We start from the raw sequence: 15,173 nt of genomic DNA, 5'->3' as shown, positions 1-15,173 counted from the left end.
AAACACCACATGTTCTCACTCCTTGGTGGGAATTGAACAATGAGAACATATGGACACAGGAAGGGGAACATCACACTCCGGGGACTGTTGCGGGGTGGGGGAGGGGGGAGGGACAGCATTAGGAGATATACCTAATGCTAAATGACGAGTTAATGGGTGCAGCACACCAACATGGCACATGGATACATATGTAACAAACCTGCACATTGTGCACATGTACCCTAAAACTTAAAGTATAATAAAAAAAAAAAACACAAAAAACAAAAACAAAAAAGCCAGACCCAAATTTTGGAAGGGAGCTTTCTTCCCAGAGAAATAAAAATATTAAACAGTTTAATCTTTTCTTCTGAAGACAATAGGGAAAAGCCCTTCAAAATATATGCTGTAATTAGCTTAATCTTAAGGAGTACTTGATTGAAAGTAAATTTGATTTCCTTGACCTTTGAACCAGAATATTTTATAGAATTATTCCCTTTTCGGTGAATGGAGGACTTTGCTGACTTAACTGCAAACCTAAGCAGTAGGAAAAAAAAATGCATATTGCTTTTAAATTGGGGGACTCAATACCCTCCCCCCATGAATTTTACTTCGTTAAAGATAGGTTAGTACACAATACAATTCATCTTGTTTTCCCCTAAGTCTTCACTACTTTAAAATGACCATAGTGTGCCTGGTTAAGTGTAAAAATTAATGGAGTCTTTCTCATGCAATTTATATAGCCTTCACCCAATATCATGATTAAATGTTGACTTGTATACTCACAGTTCTTTCTTCAATCTTCAAAAATTATACAAGGATAAGCAACAATAAAATACTTAAATAAATACTTCATGGAAAACAAATAAATCCTAGTGATCTTAAAAGGCGAATGCAATAAACTAATCCGATCAAACCATCAGTCTTGTAAAATCAATCACATTTGTCTCCCAACAAAAAGACACAGAAAAAAGTTTATAAATGAAATATGTTTTCCATAGGGACTCCACCACAGATTGATTTATGAAAATAGTCCCTAAGAGAAAGACTAACTTCATTCTTAAAGAATTTCAACTAAAAAAATGACAATTCTTTTTCCTTTTGTACTAGTTAAGCAACTGGCTGGGTACATGTAAATCTTGCTGAAATAGAGTTGATACTGATCTTTACTGTTTGTCCCTCATTTCAGCATGGAAAAGGACAACAATCCCTCTCATCCACAAAGCCTGGGCCAGAGCGTTCTTAAAAATCAATCTGGCTCCAAAGCTCAGGGTGAGGTTTCTATAAGAATGGTGACTGTCATCATCAGATTTTTGTTTTTTAAAATGTAGGCAAAAGTGTTGCCATCCACATTTATCTTATATTCTAATTGTGAAGCTGTTGCTGCATTAATTGCCATTCCACATATATTCTCTCTGACTAAATAGCTAAACAGCCATCCAAAGAAATCTGCAAGAACATTTGTTTTACATCTGGGAGAGATGTGGAGGATGTTGACTTTCAAATGCCTTCAGTACTCCAAGACATCTAGTGCATCAAGGGAATGCCAAGGAACACTTGTATTTGTCTTTATTCACATGAATTTAATAAAATCAATTATTTAGAATTTTAGACTGGATGGATCCTCAGAGATCATTAGCTCCATGGCTTGAAAATGTTTTAGCAATCATATCCTTTATTTCAAAGGCAACCTGATGAAAAATCCCCAGTAGTTAATATGGACACTAGATAAATCAATTTTACAAGTGCCAAGTACAATATTTACAGATTATTAGGTTATTAGGTTCTGTCAACTTTGTTGACATATGGATGTCATATGTCCATATGGATCCATATACACATGGATGTCATATGTCCATATGGATCCATATACATATGGATGTATAGCCCACATATAGATGCATGTTCTATTAAAGTTTTTAAAATATATTTTTAAAAGGAGACCCAAGTCATACCATTGGAGGCATTTTTGTAGAATATGACAGCTCCTTAAAACAAAGTTTGAGAACTTCTAATCTAGCTTCATCATCTCATTTGGCAGAGGAGGAAATTGAGGCCTAGAGGATAAAACATTATTGCCCAAGAGTACATATTGGCAAAAGCGAAACTCAAACCCAGGTCCCCAAAATAATATTAAATCAATTTGTTTGCATACATTCAGCACTCATTTTGTGCTAGGCACCTAACTCATTTACTGCATGTCACTACTATACGATAAATTAGTACTATAATCCCTATTTTTGCAGAAGTTGAAACTTAGAGAGGTCAAGTGATTGACCACATTTACAGGACAAATAAAGACCAGAATCAGAGTTTTTATTGAATACTGTTTAGTTTAACACTCCATGCCAAAAGGTATATCACAAAACTGAATATATGATCTAAGAATCTAGAGTTGGGTGAATCTCAGGCTAGAAACCCCAGTCCCTATCCCTGGATCATCCTTGGTGTGCTTTCAGCTATGTAGATCTAGGAAGAACTATCCACAGATTGGTCCTGCCTTTCAAGTTCCATTTAGCCCAGGATTGGATCTCTCTAAAAACAAAAATCTCCTGTATAGGAGCCAACTCTGCCTCTGGCTGTGCCTAGAATTACTGCCAAACTGGAGAAGACACTTGTTTTAAAATTTAAACACAGACTATAAATTTGGACAGAATTTCATCAATTTCTATGGTGGCATCCGCAGCAGTAATAAGAAAAACCATGTTTCTGAAAAGGAAGGGTTTTGTGGTTTTCTTTTAGTGCCAAAACCTTATGAGTATATTTAAATCCTTTAAATCTACTGGGTTTCATTCTTACTCTTACTTAATATCCATCATAAATCAAAATGCTCTCAATTTTCTCAGAGCATTGACTACATGTAGTAATTAGCATTTAAAATCATTATCTGGAAGCCCTGGGGGAAATTTCATAGGTGAGATGATCCAACTTCAGTCTCCAGCTGACTGTAGGTCAGAAGCACCAAATCACCCTCTATAATTGTACTCGGTTGGTAATCTCATCTCAGCTCATGAGAGGCTCAAGCCAAATTAGGTCATATTACCTACTGCTTCTCAGGAATACATTCCAGCCCAGCACAGGTCAAATTGCATGGCCTGAGTGGTGATTACCCAGAATCTGGCTTTGCTAGAAAGGCAGCACGGAGCAGAGGTAGGCAGTGAGAAGGGATGCCAGTCCTGAGGGAACTGCAACTTGACTGTGAATTTTCTTAAAACAGCTTTTAAAGATGGACCTGAGATTTATATTCAAGATTTAAAATCCTGGGCAAAGAAAGAAAACCAAGAGTCTTGATCCTGTAGGAAAGTCTCCACTTCTCAAAATTTAAATGACATATATGATGAAAGCATTTTAAAAAGCCATGTGTTTTTAAATGTAATAGCTCATAAATAAAACTTTATACAAATAATAATAATCAGAGGAACGCAAAAAAGGAGAAATCCTTATAATTCTCAGACAACTCCATAGCAGGTACTGTTGGGATCTTCAGATGAGGAAACTGACACAGAAAAGTTCAGTAACTGCCCAAGGCCACGCAGCTGTTTTTAATATGAGGAGATTAGGCCTGAAACTCTGCATGTTTAAGGAAAACACTCCTACAATTTCTCCTGTACTTGGGAGGAAACTGCCTCAAACCTTTCTTGCAGAGAACATGGTTCTGGGCTGAACAGGTAGGATGCTCAGTCTTATGATGGATGCCCAGTCTTATGATGGATGCCCAGTCTTATGATGGATGCCCAGTCTTATGATGGATGCCCAGTCTTTTGATGGATGCTCAGTCTTATGATGGATGCCCAGTCTTATGATAGATGCCCTTGGGCACAAGTCTTTTCTGCATTCATAAAGATGCCTAAGGCAAAGGCCACAAAGTCTTTTTTCTTTCTTTCTTTCCTTTTTTTTTTTTTTTTTTTGAGACGGAGTCCCACTATCACCCAGGTTTGAGTGCAGTGGCACAATCTTGGCTCACTGCAACCTCTGCCTCCCGGGTTCAAGCATTTCTCCTGCATCAGCTTCCCAAGTAGCTGGGATTACAGGCGCATGCCACTGCACCCGGGTAATTTTTGTATTTTTAGTAGAGAGGAGGTTTCACCATGTTGGCCAGGCTGGTCTTGAACTCCTGGCCTCAAGTGATCCGCCTGCCTCAGCTTCCCAAAGTGATGGGATTACAGGCGTAATCAGCCAGCCACATGTGTTCTTTTTCCCCAACCAGTTGTACTCCCCAGTAGAAGAGGGTGGCATTGATGCAGGGGGCCTCCCATTTTTACCTTGCTCTCAAAGATAAGGGAGAAACGCTGTGGTAATGCTGTTCAGAGTCCTTTACCAGGTGTAAGCAAACATAAATTATCTAGCAACTCCTTCACAAGTTCCAAACCCTGTACCAAGGAACTTTTCTATTCAGAGAAGTAGACACCAATTTTTCCCCAAGACCTTGTTCTCCCAGAGTAAAACAATTGGCTTGGCTAAATAGAGCCTTTTACACTAAAAGCTTTTTTGTATTTATTATCTCATTTTATATTCAAAGCATTGCTGGGAGATGCACAGAGTAGGTATTCATAATGTCTCAATTTTTGATGGAGTTGAGGTAGGTGATGTATGTACTTTGAAATAACGTTGGCGTAAAGCTTTGTTTCCTCTGTATTATGTACACAGTCTCATGGACGAAGGCATTTGTCAAGTCTCTATGATAGTTCTAGAAATACCTTACAGGGCATTATGACTATACAAAGTCAGGGTAGGGCTGCAGAATGCCTGTCTTCAAGACTCTCCATCCCAATGTTCAGGACCTGTTATGCTACTCAGACCAGCATCTTTTGCATAAAATATTTGTGGAATCATTTGCAAGAAAGGAATACAAATATTTTGATTTTAGGCATTTGAAAGCATCAGGTACAATATTAATACGAAATTTTGAGCTTGGGTGTAGATCAGTTAATTTAGTGGGTTAAGATATGGGCCTGTTGGATCTGAGGTCTTCACTCTGTCTGTTATGAATCTGCACAATTCACTCAGAAAGTAAAACATTCAGTTCCAAGGGCCCAGATTTATTTCTCATCTCAAACAAATCAGTTGGCAAATAGTTGCCACTGGGCACTGAAAGGATGAGTGAGTTGCAGTCTGTAGCCAATTCCAGGGGTAAAAATATGCCCAAAGAGCCAGCTCCTTGTACTGTAAATCAACAGCATGTCTTCAAAAATATATCGTATTGCATAGTGAGATAATTACTTTGTTTAACAGGAGTAAAAAATCCAGAATAATTTTAGTAACAGCTAAACTTGAGATGCCTTGATTAAGAGACCAAATAGAGAAGAATTCATTAGTTCCAATTTTCTGTTGCTGCTTAGGGCAATAATGCTAAAGAATTTTTATTTAAAGCTCTCTGAAAAAATAAATTTATACAACAAGTGCACCCTCACACACAAAAGCACACATGTACATAGCATAATTAAGATCTCAAAAGTAGATCAAGTAAAGATGTCTCATGACATAATTCATTTATAGGCAGTGTTGCAAACTTTTCTTTCAATGTCTGGCCAATCCACTGTAACTCATTTAATGATTATTGCAATACCTTGCATGTGTCCTTGTGTAATCCTTTATCCACATTTTCACCACAATTAACTTTCCAAGAGTATAAGTTGGATTATGGCTTTATTCTGCTTAGTTTTTCACTAACTCACAATCTTCTGCAAGAAAAATCTAAGCTCTTTAAATGCACGTAAGTCATTTCACAATCAGTTCAAGCTGCCCTCTCCACCCAAATTATTTAGAGATCCCAAAATACACTGTGCTGATTCACGCCCAAGAGCTTTGTGAATGCTGTTTCATTTTCCTGAAATACTATTTTCACTTTTGCCTACCTGTTCAACCTAGCTGTCCCTTCTCTTAATAGAACCTGCCAGTGTGAATTGCTTCATCTGGCCTGATACTTCTGTACCTTCTTACAGCTATATTTTATTGGGCTTGTTTGATCTAGCATTGCCTGTTCAACTAACTAGACCGGGGTCTCCTTAAGAATATGAAGTATGTCTTATTTATCTCTGCATCCTTATCACCAAGCTCAGCACTTAGAATGCAGAAGGCACTCAGTGAATACCTATTGAACATATGAATAAGTGGATAAGCACGTCAGCACATGAACAGAGTTTCTAATGAGAAATCAGGGAATCTAACATTCTGGTTCTGCTCTGTTTCACTGTCTCTGACTTGTTATAGTGTGCTTTCTTTCTGAATAGGACAATTAGCTATCACTGAGCCAGCTTTCATGAGCGTCATGCTGCCAGGACAGGTGTTGACTGCTGTATGCTACTCCACATGCAGAGTGGCCCTCCTGACCCCAGCTGTGCTGGCCACCTCTGCTCAATCAGCTACTCTTAAAGAGAAGAATTTTGTCTTTCCAATAATCCCAAAATAGTGGCTAGCCCAGAGTATGATTGTCATGAAATGCATGTGAAGCACTTTGCATTGGGTCAGGCCTTTGTAAGAGCTTGATAAATATCAGCTCCTATTATTATGTAAGTGTTTAAAGACTTCCTTAGGTGAAAGACTATAAAGTTTTATATTGACATTCTTTTCTATTTATGTTATAAATATTTTATGAATGTAAGTGTAGGACCTCTTTCTATATACAGCTTTTATCCCTTGGAATACAGACTGACTCTGGGAGGTAAAAATCAGCAAAGAAAAGCAAAGAAAAATATAGGAAGCAAAATTGATGTGTTTATGCACTTGTTCCACTTCAGTTTATAGTTTAATAATTTCTCCTAAAATTGTACTTTCAAGGTCTCTTCAAATGTATATTTTCATGTAGCATTTCTATTACATCAGCTTTGAGGTTTGGCTAACTGCTCTTATCCTCCCGTTGAAGACAATGAGTTTAATTTCTAAGAAGGTTCATTTGAGTTTTAGGAATGGACATCTGCTCATCTTAGTCTCTTGTGGTCTCTCTGGTTTGCAGAAAAAAAAATGATGAACCTTGAATTTCTTTCTTCTTTTGACCACAGGGGAAATAATTCTGACCACAGATATAGAACAGAAAAATAATCTATGCTTTTCCTCTGTCCTTTATTTACATTCTTCATGGTTTCTTTTCCCTTGGGTATTCTCATTTGTGTGTGGTTGATTATTGATCTAGCTCTAACTCAGATCTCCATTACTGATAAACAAAGTTTGGGCTGAAATAACTTAGCATTTACAAAATGCAGTAAAACAAACTGCCCTTGTGAGATATATTTTTGTTTGACTTTTGCTTGGCTAGTCAAACAGTAAATTGCAGAAAGTGGTTCCTTTCTTTATATTTATAAATGCATCCATGCCAGTGTTAGCTTAACCAATAAATATTTTTAAATTAAAATTATGAATGATTCATATAAAAGCAAAACACTAAATGATCGTAGACTCAACTGACAGTTTACTTTTGTGAAGAGAAGTTTTGTAGATGATGAACTGGAGGTTGTTTGTGGCTCAAGTAGAAAAAAACGTGAAGTTTTAGAGATAGATTAGCTCTGAATTAGGCAGTGCTGAGTTACTTTGAGTGAATAACTGAGCTTCTCTGATCTCCCATTTCTGCATTTGGAAAAAAGGAAGCAATGGAACATGATTCCTATGGTTGCTTAAGCATTAAATAGTGCACAGAAAACATTAAGCCTGTAATAGGCACTCAATTAGTAATTATTTCTCATTCATGTACTCTCTCTGAAACTTTGTCTTCTGCACAAAACAATCACATATGTGCCTATATTTGTTCATAGGAGGTTTTGCCTATTAAGGAGCCTAATGACAAGTGTCAAAAGTGAAATAATTTGATAAAATTATATGAAGATATTTATATGACATTTATTGGCTCTGGGCAACACTACTCATGATCCTTCATTTTAATAACAAGCAGAAGGTATGGTCAGAAATTTTCATAACAAGCAGGAAAGCATGGGAATGCACTGTGGTGGTGTGAGTTAAGTGCTCTGTCTCATTACCAGCTAATGTGACAATAATAATGCATAGTGCCCACGGTTATGACATTGGAAAGTTATTACTTCCAATAGAAATAACTGAAGACGTTGTGGGCCATTGATACATCTCATGGGAAATTGCAGGGGATCTCCTGTAATTAACATGAGCCACCAGTGCACAAAGTAAATAAGCAACACAATTATAATTTTTCCAGCCGTGAGCAGGTATTAGGGATTTTCCTTTCATCCACTTTGCTTTGGGAACTGGCTCCTTGCCATGCTCTGTCTCTGTATTCCCTTCTGAATTCTACATTTTAGTACTTTTTCTAGGTCATAAAGTCATTTGATGCTCTGTGAGTTGGTGAGTGGATAAAAGAACCTCTACAGATGGAAGCAAAACTCTAGCAACTACAGGAAAAGAAAAGTTGCCTTTGATAGCTGTCTGTGCTTTGTTGCAGGGGTGACTTGCATAATGATATGGCTAATGGAAATCAGTAGCACATACTGGTCCCTAAGCCCACAGTTGTTTCTCTCTGTGAAATTAGAGGAGAAAAGAATTAATAAGCAGGCCAACATGAAGTCCCATCTGTTTCTAAAAGGGGCAATTGAGAATTAGGGGCTTTGAAATGGGACAATAAGAGTTTTTAAAAGGGCACTCAAACCTCACTGTGTGGCCTATGATGAGTCTGTCAACCTCTCTGGTTATGTGCGTTCTTGTCTGGAAAGGGAGAGTTAGTAACTATTCCACAGAGTACAGAGAGGACTAAATGAGGTAAGCTACATAAAACACTTAGCCTGGTGCCTGGCGTATATTAAATATTCAATAAATGTTAGTATGATCCCTTTCTATTGATAGGCAGTTTCACATAGAGCATTTATCTTCTTTTGGCTTATTAACTTCCCAGAGGAGTAGATGAGCTCAAGTAGTAGGGTAGTAAACAGAAGAGTGATGGGATGGGAAAATAAATCTCTATGGAGATAGTTTGGGGAAAGCTATTCATCCTAGTCTATTAAATCAGTTACAGTGTAAGGTGGTCCTGTTTATCTGACCACATAAATAATTTTGTCCAATTCGATTTAAGAATAATTTTTTAACGAGGCACTGCACTGCTAGGCACACGAGCTCTAGAAAGTTGAAATTGACTTGGTGAAACTTTTTAGTACAATGACAAAATATGAACAGAAATTTAACTTCCTTTTATTCATCACAACTGCCTCCTCACCTCATGTACACACTCACACATCCCTCCAGAATCCTATAGCAATTACCACTGGAATGCGAAAGTAGTGGGAAATCTGCATCAGTTCTGGAAACTATAATATGTTACATCCTAATGCCAATGCCATACCGGCATGAAATATTGAGGGATTTCCATCATATAGAGTGCTGAAATGGTCTGCTGAAGGGAGCCTTGAAGGGCAATGCCATGCAGTCCTCTGAAAGGCCAGCATCCTAAGGAATTAGGTGGAGTCCTTGAACAGCCCTTGTAACACCTCCTTAATTCAAAAAAGACAAGAGCATACTATGGCTCATGGGTAAGGTTGCCAGATCAAGTATAGGACACCTAGTTAAAGCTGACTTTCCAGTAAACAATAGATTTTTGTGGGTGGGGCGAGGGACCGGGGTAATAAGTATGTCCCATGCAATATTTGGGGTGCGGGAAGGGAGCAAGGGTAATAAGTATGTCTTGTGAAAAATTTGTGATATAGAAAAGAAACTGTTAAAAATACTACCATCTGATAGGCTAGAAACTGAGAAGAGTAAGCCACAAACAGCCTCTGTGGCCCTTTCTGGTGGAAATGCCCAGACTCTTGCTAAAAGATTGTAGATACAGTGGCATAGGCATAGGCATGTATATTATTTGCTAAATCAGGCAAGGCTACTCACAGGGCTACCATATGCAAAGCTCTGGGGAGAGCTGCAGGCTGGGCTGTGGCCTGGCAGCTGTGATGAACAGAGGATGGGCAGTATTGCAGCTTGTTCTTCAGCAGGTGGCTACATGGGAACAGAAAAGAACAAAGAAGCAATGTTTCAGCACAGAAGAGGGGCTCCCTGCTGAGGCTGCCTATTGCCTCAGCTCTCTCTCTTTTCCCCCAAGACTGCAGGCTTTCTGAACAGTTACTGTAATTTTACAGGAAATGTATTCTCTTTTTCTCTTTTCATCTGGATCTAGAGGTTTCAGACAGTCACTTGCACCAATAGAGGACAGAATCTCTCAATGTATTGCTGTGAGCCAATACTGGGTATTCATGCCACCGACCCCCATCCCCCCAAAAAGAATGAGGAACAAATCTATTTTTTAAAAATCCCAAATCTAAAATACAGAAGGAGTTCATATTTAATATGCCCTGGATTCCATAATGAAGACAGTAGCAGAATTAATACCAAAGAAAATCCAATTAGTAAAGTAGAAAATGAACTTAAATATTTCTAGAAATTAGAGACAAAGGCATAAAAACTATACAGCTTGACATACAGATTCAAGAGGCTTAATCCATACAAATAATAATCTTACAAATAAATAACAGATTGTATGATACAAAGGTATTAATAAAAGAAAGAGTAGAAGAAAATCTTCCTGAGAGGAAACAATATTAGGTCACAGATCAGAAGGACTCGTGGAACCAAAAGGAGCCTCTGTGTGTGCTGGTTTTTTGTTGTTGTTGTTGGTTTGTTTTTTTGCTGATTTCTTCTCAAGAATAAAACCTGAAATGTTACAAGTATCCAAGCGGAGAAAAATTAACATATTATTAAACACCAAAGACAGGCTACTGTTAGTTTTCTCTAGAACATTCCTTGAGGTAGTAATCATCCAAGCTCTGAGCACAGACGGCTTCTATCCCCAGTGGTTCCTGTAGTAGGGACAGCAGAAAGGCATTCTCAGACTGCAAAGACTTCCAAAGCATATCACCTTATACACTTCTCCTGAAATAGTTAATTGAAGATACGTTTTGGCTGACTAATAGAAGAAAAGATAAAGAATTTTGAAAATGAGAAAGTTGTTAGATTAAGAGTGAGCAGTGAAACTGGATAAACATAATTAAGTCCCGATGATTGTTTCTAATATGGTATTAAAGCTTAATGCAAATAAATACCAGAAATTATTCTAGAAAGGCAATGCATAGTATCAAATCATTAATTTTATAATTATAACCTGAATCTATATAATCTGGCATAAATAAAAATGGAGAGTTATCAGATGTAAGAAAAAGGTATTGGGATAAAATTAGGTTCCCAGAGTGGAAACCTAATTCATTATAATTATGAAAATAACTTGAATATTTAACAAATTATAACCATAACTGCTAATAGACTAAAAATAGGACATATATTCCAATTTAGTAAAGTAACATTAAAAATGAGAAAAAATATTTAAAGGGCATATGTTGTCAAAATATTAATGATATTCATCACTAAATATTACTTTTGTAACCTGAAAAAATAAAAATATCTTACTATCTCAAAAAAACTACTCTCTAATAAATGAGAAACAGAGAACAGTAAGCTACAAAGAGCCTCTGTGATCTTTCTGGTTATGTTTTAAATGCCCAGATTCTTGCTAAAGAAACTGTAGCTATAGGCATGATTAAACACTCTTCTCTGATACCACACTGGTACACTTACCAATGATTGGAAACAGAATTGACACTGTCTGTGTAGAAGACATTGGTTTCCTGTTACTTTTGCCTCCATTTTCCAGCTTAAAACAACCATGATAACTTTTGAGCAATAATGGAAAATTTCAAAAAAGATTTTGCTGTACTGGCACCCAGTCTGTCAGTTTAAAGGTAAGACAGCAATGAGCATGCCAGGATGTGTTGTGCTAAGATCACTTCAAAGATGGCCACTCAGTAAAATCTACATTATGTAAAGCATCCTTCACTTTGACCTTGGCAACAGATTTGTAGCCTGAGAGAGCAGTCATGGCTGATCACAAATAATTCATTTTATATTAAACAAGTGCTAAATTCCATAGTAGTTCTTAACAGCAAGGGACTCTCAAAGGGCAAAAGACTGAATAAACTTAAACTTCAGGAAACAGCAAGCTCTTACTTGCAGCAATCAATAGCCTTTTACTATGGAGAGCAACAAAACCTTTTTGGCTTCCTGAGTGCAAGTCAAGCCTCTGATCCCTTTTCTAACCATCATTCATTTTCAGGGCACTTTGATTCTGTGTCTCTCATGTGGAGGCAACAAGGTGCTGGCCCCTGTTTGAACTCAAGTCCCATGGAGAAAAAGATTCCCCGACAGAGAAAATAAATAATTCCCGACTTCTTTGTTTGTCTTCCAGGCTCTCAGTGGGCACAGCACTCCTGCTCCCTCTGGGTAGCAGTCTTCAACTCTCCCTGCTAATTAACCTCTCCTACCGGGTTGCCAAATGAGCTGCTGACAACCAGCCCTGAGCAACTAGAAAACACCAGGACAGCGGACTGGATTGTTAAATTCTTCCATTAAGTCTAGGAGCAGAGAGTGCCTTTGGAGTTTTGCTTGGATTCAGTAGTGATAGGTCGACATCACAGTCAGAAAAGGGAAAGAATTTGTGTCACACTGACTCTTTGGCTACAATCGATACAGTTTTTGGATTTTTTTCATGTGGTAAAGGAGGCTATAAAAAGTAGTAAATTAATTTTAGAGTATATTAAAACCTAGTAGGTTTTCTTGCAATAGGAAATAAAGAAGATTTCTGAGAAATGTGAGGAGCTCCCTTGAACTTTCAACCTTCCTACCTCCCTTTCCCTGACATAAATGGATCCCAAACCAAGCGGCCATTTTTTTTTGTTTCAGCTAAGGGGTGAGGGTGGCTAACATTCCTGACAAGTCGTTAGAGCTCAATAACTAATGAAGAAGAGCCAACATATGATAAAACAAATAACCCATATCACAATTTGTAGGACTACCATAATTTACAGAATTTTCAATAAGGAATTAGCTGTAAATAATTCACTTAAAAGTAAAAGCTTTAGTGAAAGCAATAAAGAAACACTTTTGCTTTTTTTAAACATCAAAACTAATCTTCAGTTCTATGTGTGGCCAGATGGATGAATAAATTTTAGTGACCTTCAAGATGAATGTTGCTGTAAGTCAGGATCACCTTAGCATTTTCAATGGGCTGAGTATCAGAAGGCCAGGACATGCCAATGTATACTTTCTGAAACTCAGAAATTTTGATGTTTATTTTCTTTTAAAGCATAAGATTATGCTTCTTTTTCACCTTTTTCACCTCTTTTGGTTTCAAACATTTCCACCTTGGTCTTTCTATTTCTCCCCTTTTTTTTGTCTTTTAGATTTCAGTATTTCTAAACTCTTTTACTCCAAGACAGTTTCATAGCTCATTTTTACCTTAAACTTGACTGATGACCAAATCAATGTTTTCTACTTTTAATGGTTTCTTCCTGCACCCTCACAGCTTATTCTTCAGGGTAAGTTCATACACATTGTTTGATTTGAGTGATAGTGTCCAGTAAAATTTTTCTCTAATTTCTGAAATTTTGATAGTAACACATTCTTCTTTTGGGTTAATCTCTCTGCTTATTGATGGCCTGGAATGTTATGTTGCAACAGATTCCTAGGAGGCTTCAGTGGGAATGTTGGCCATAACTGATTAATGATGCCCTGGGCACAAGACGGGAAAGTGCTAGTCAACATCTTGTACTTTTGCTAGCTACGTCTGCTGACTCCTTTGTATGAGGGCATTGGCCAGTCTCCTTTGCTTATTGCGTGTTATGAGAGATCTTTAAGCACATAGGGTGAAGAAGTTCACAAAAGAGAACATCCCAAAGTAGGTGGGGTTCTAAATACAAAGTGCTTATGTGCCACAATTTTGCTTTTTGTGCTCTGATCTAGCCTTCAATATCTACTTTGGAACATCTATTCAAAATGCAATCTTTTCATTACAAAACCAAAATTGAAAAGTACCAACATAGAGATGGGCAGTACCTATTTCTCAAAGCATATTAGTCAAGAAAAAAAATTTTACAGGGACCAATCTACAGGTAGAGTTTTGTTCATAATTCAGGGTGGCCATACTGTAAAAAAAAAAAAAAAATGTAAAGGCCAGAATCAGTATATTGTAGTTAATTAAACAAATAAATGGACATACTTGAAGTTCTCTGAGCAGTAGCAGGGCATGAACAAAACTCTCTCACTGCTCCTCTGAATCTTTTACAAGTTCTTCTTTCCTACATATTGGCAACATTTAATGTTCCCTCCACAAACCATTTATCTTCTCCTTTTTATTCTCCTCCTAGAGATCCTCAGCTCAATCTCACCTGAATGTTTTTCCTCTCCTTAAATGACTTCCAGTCCAAAACTTCAAACTTGGTTCCTTCAAATTTATTCCTGAATATCTAGTTGAATGGTAAAATGTGGATTTTGGAACGTTCTTTCTAACCTTTAAAACATTCCAAGGCGAATTCGTTATTACTACACAAAAGCTATGTTTTTCTCCCACCTTTTTTTTTTTCTCTGAAACAGGGTCTCACTCTCATTGCCCAGGCTCGAGTGCAGTGGTGGGATCATGGCTCACTGCAGCCTTGACTTCCTGGACTCAGATGACCCTCCCACCTCAGCTTTCTGAGTAGCTGGGACCACAGGCATGCACTACCATGCCCAGCTAATTTTTTGTATTTTGTATTTTTATTTTTGTAGTGACAGGATTTCACCATGTTGCCCAGGCTAGTCTCAAACACCTGGCTCAAGCGATCTGTCTGCCTTGACCTTCTAAATTGCTGGGATTACAGGTGTGAGCCACCATCCCAGCCCCATCTAATTTTTATGTTAATGAAACTACAACAGTTCAATTACCATGCATGTTGATTTTACCACAGTTTTATTTATTTACATCTATAATGTAGAGGGGCTATTTTAGGTCCTCAATTCCTTTCTTTATTCTATTCTAATTTCCCCCAAACTTCTTCCTTCTTTTGAGGTTTTTTTAATTTCAATCCATATTAAATATCACTATCAGATATTTCATTTTAAAGTATAGTTCTAATTTATTATCCTCTGTTTAGAAAGCTGTGGAGACAGTCCTTTACCTACAGAGTAAAGCACATAAAGTCTTAAGCTGGTATTCAGTGTCCTGTATAGGCCAATGCAAGCCTAACCATCCGTCCATCCCTCCTACCTCTCCTTCTTTGCTTCCTTTCTTCCTTGGTTCTTCCTTCTTTCCTTCGTTTCACCCTTCCACAAATAATCACTGAGTGACTACTGTATGTCCAGCACTGTGTGAGGCCTTGGGAACACCAAGTCAA

The sequence above is a fragment of the Nomascus leucogenys genome, chromosome 16 (assembly GCF_006542625.1).
Source record: "Nomascus leucogenys isolate Asia chromosome 16, Asia_NLE_v1, whole genome shotgun sequence".
Lineage (NCBI taxonomy): Eukaryota > Metazoa > Chordata > Mammalia > Primates > Hylobatidae > Nomascus > Nomascus leucogenys.
This window is presented reverse-complemented; position numbering follows the sequence as displayed.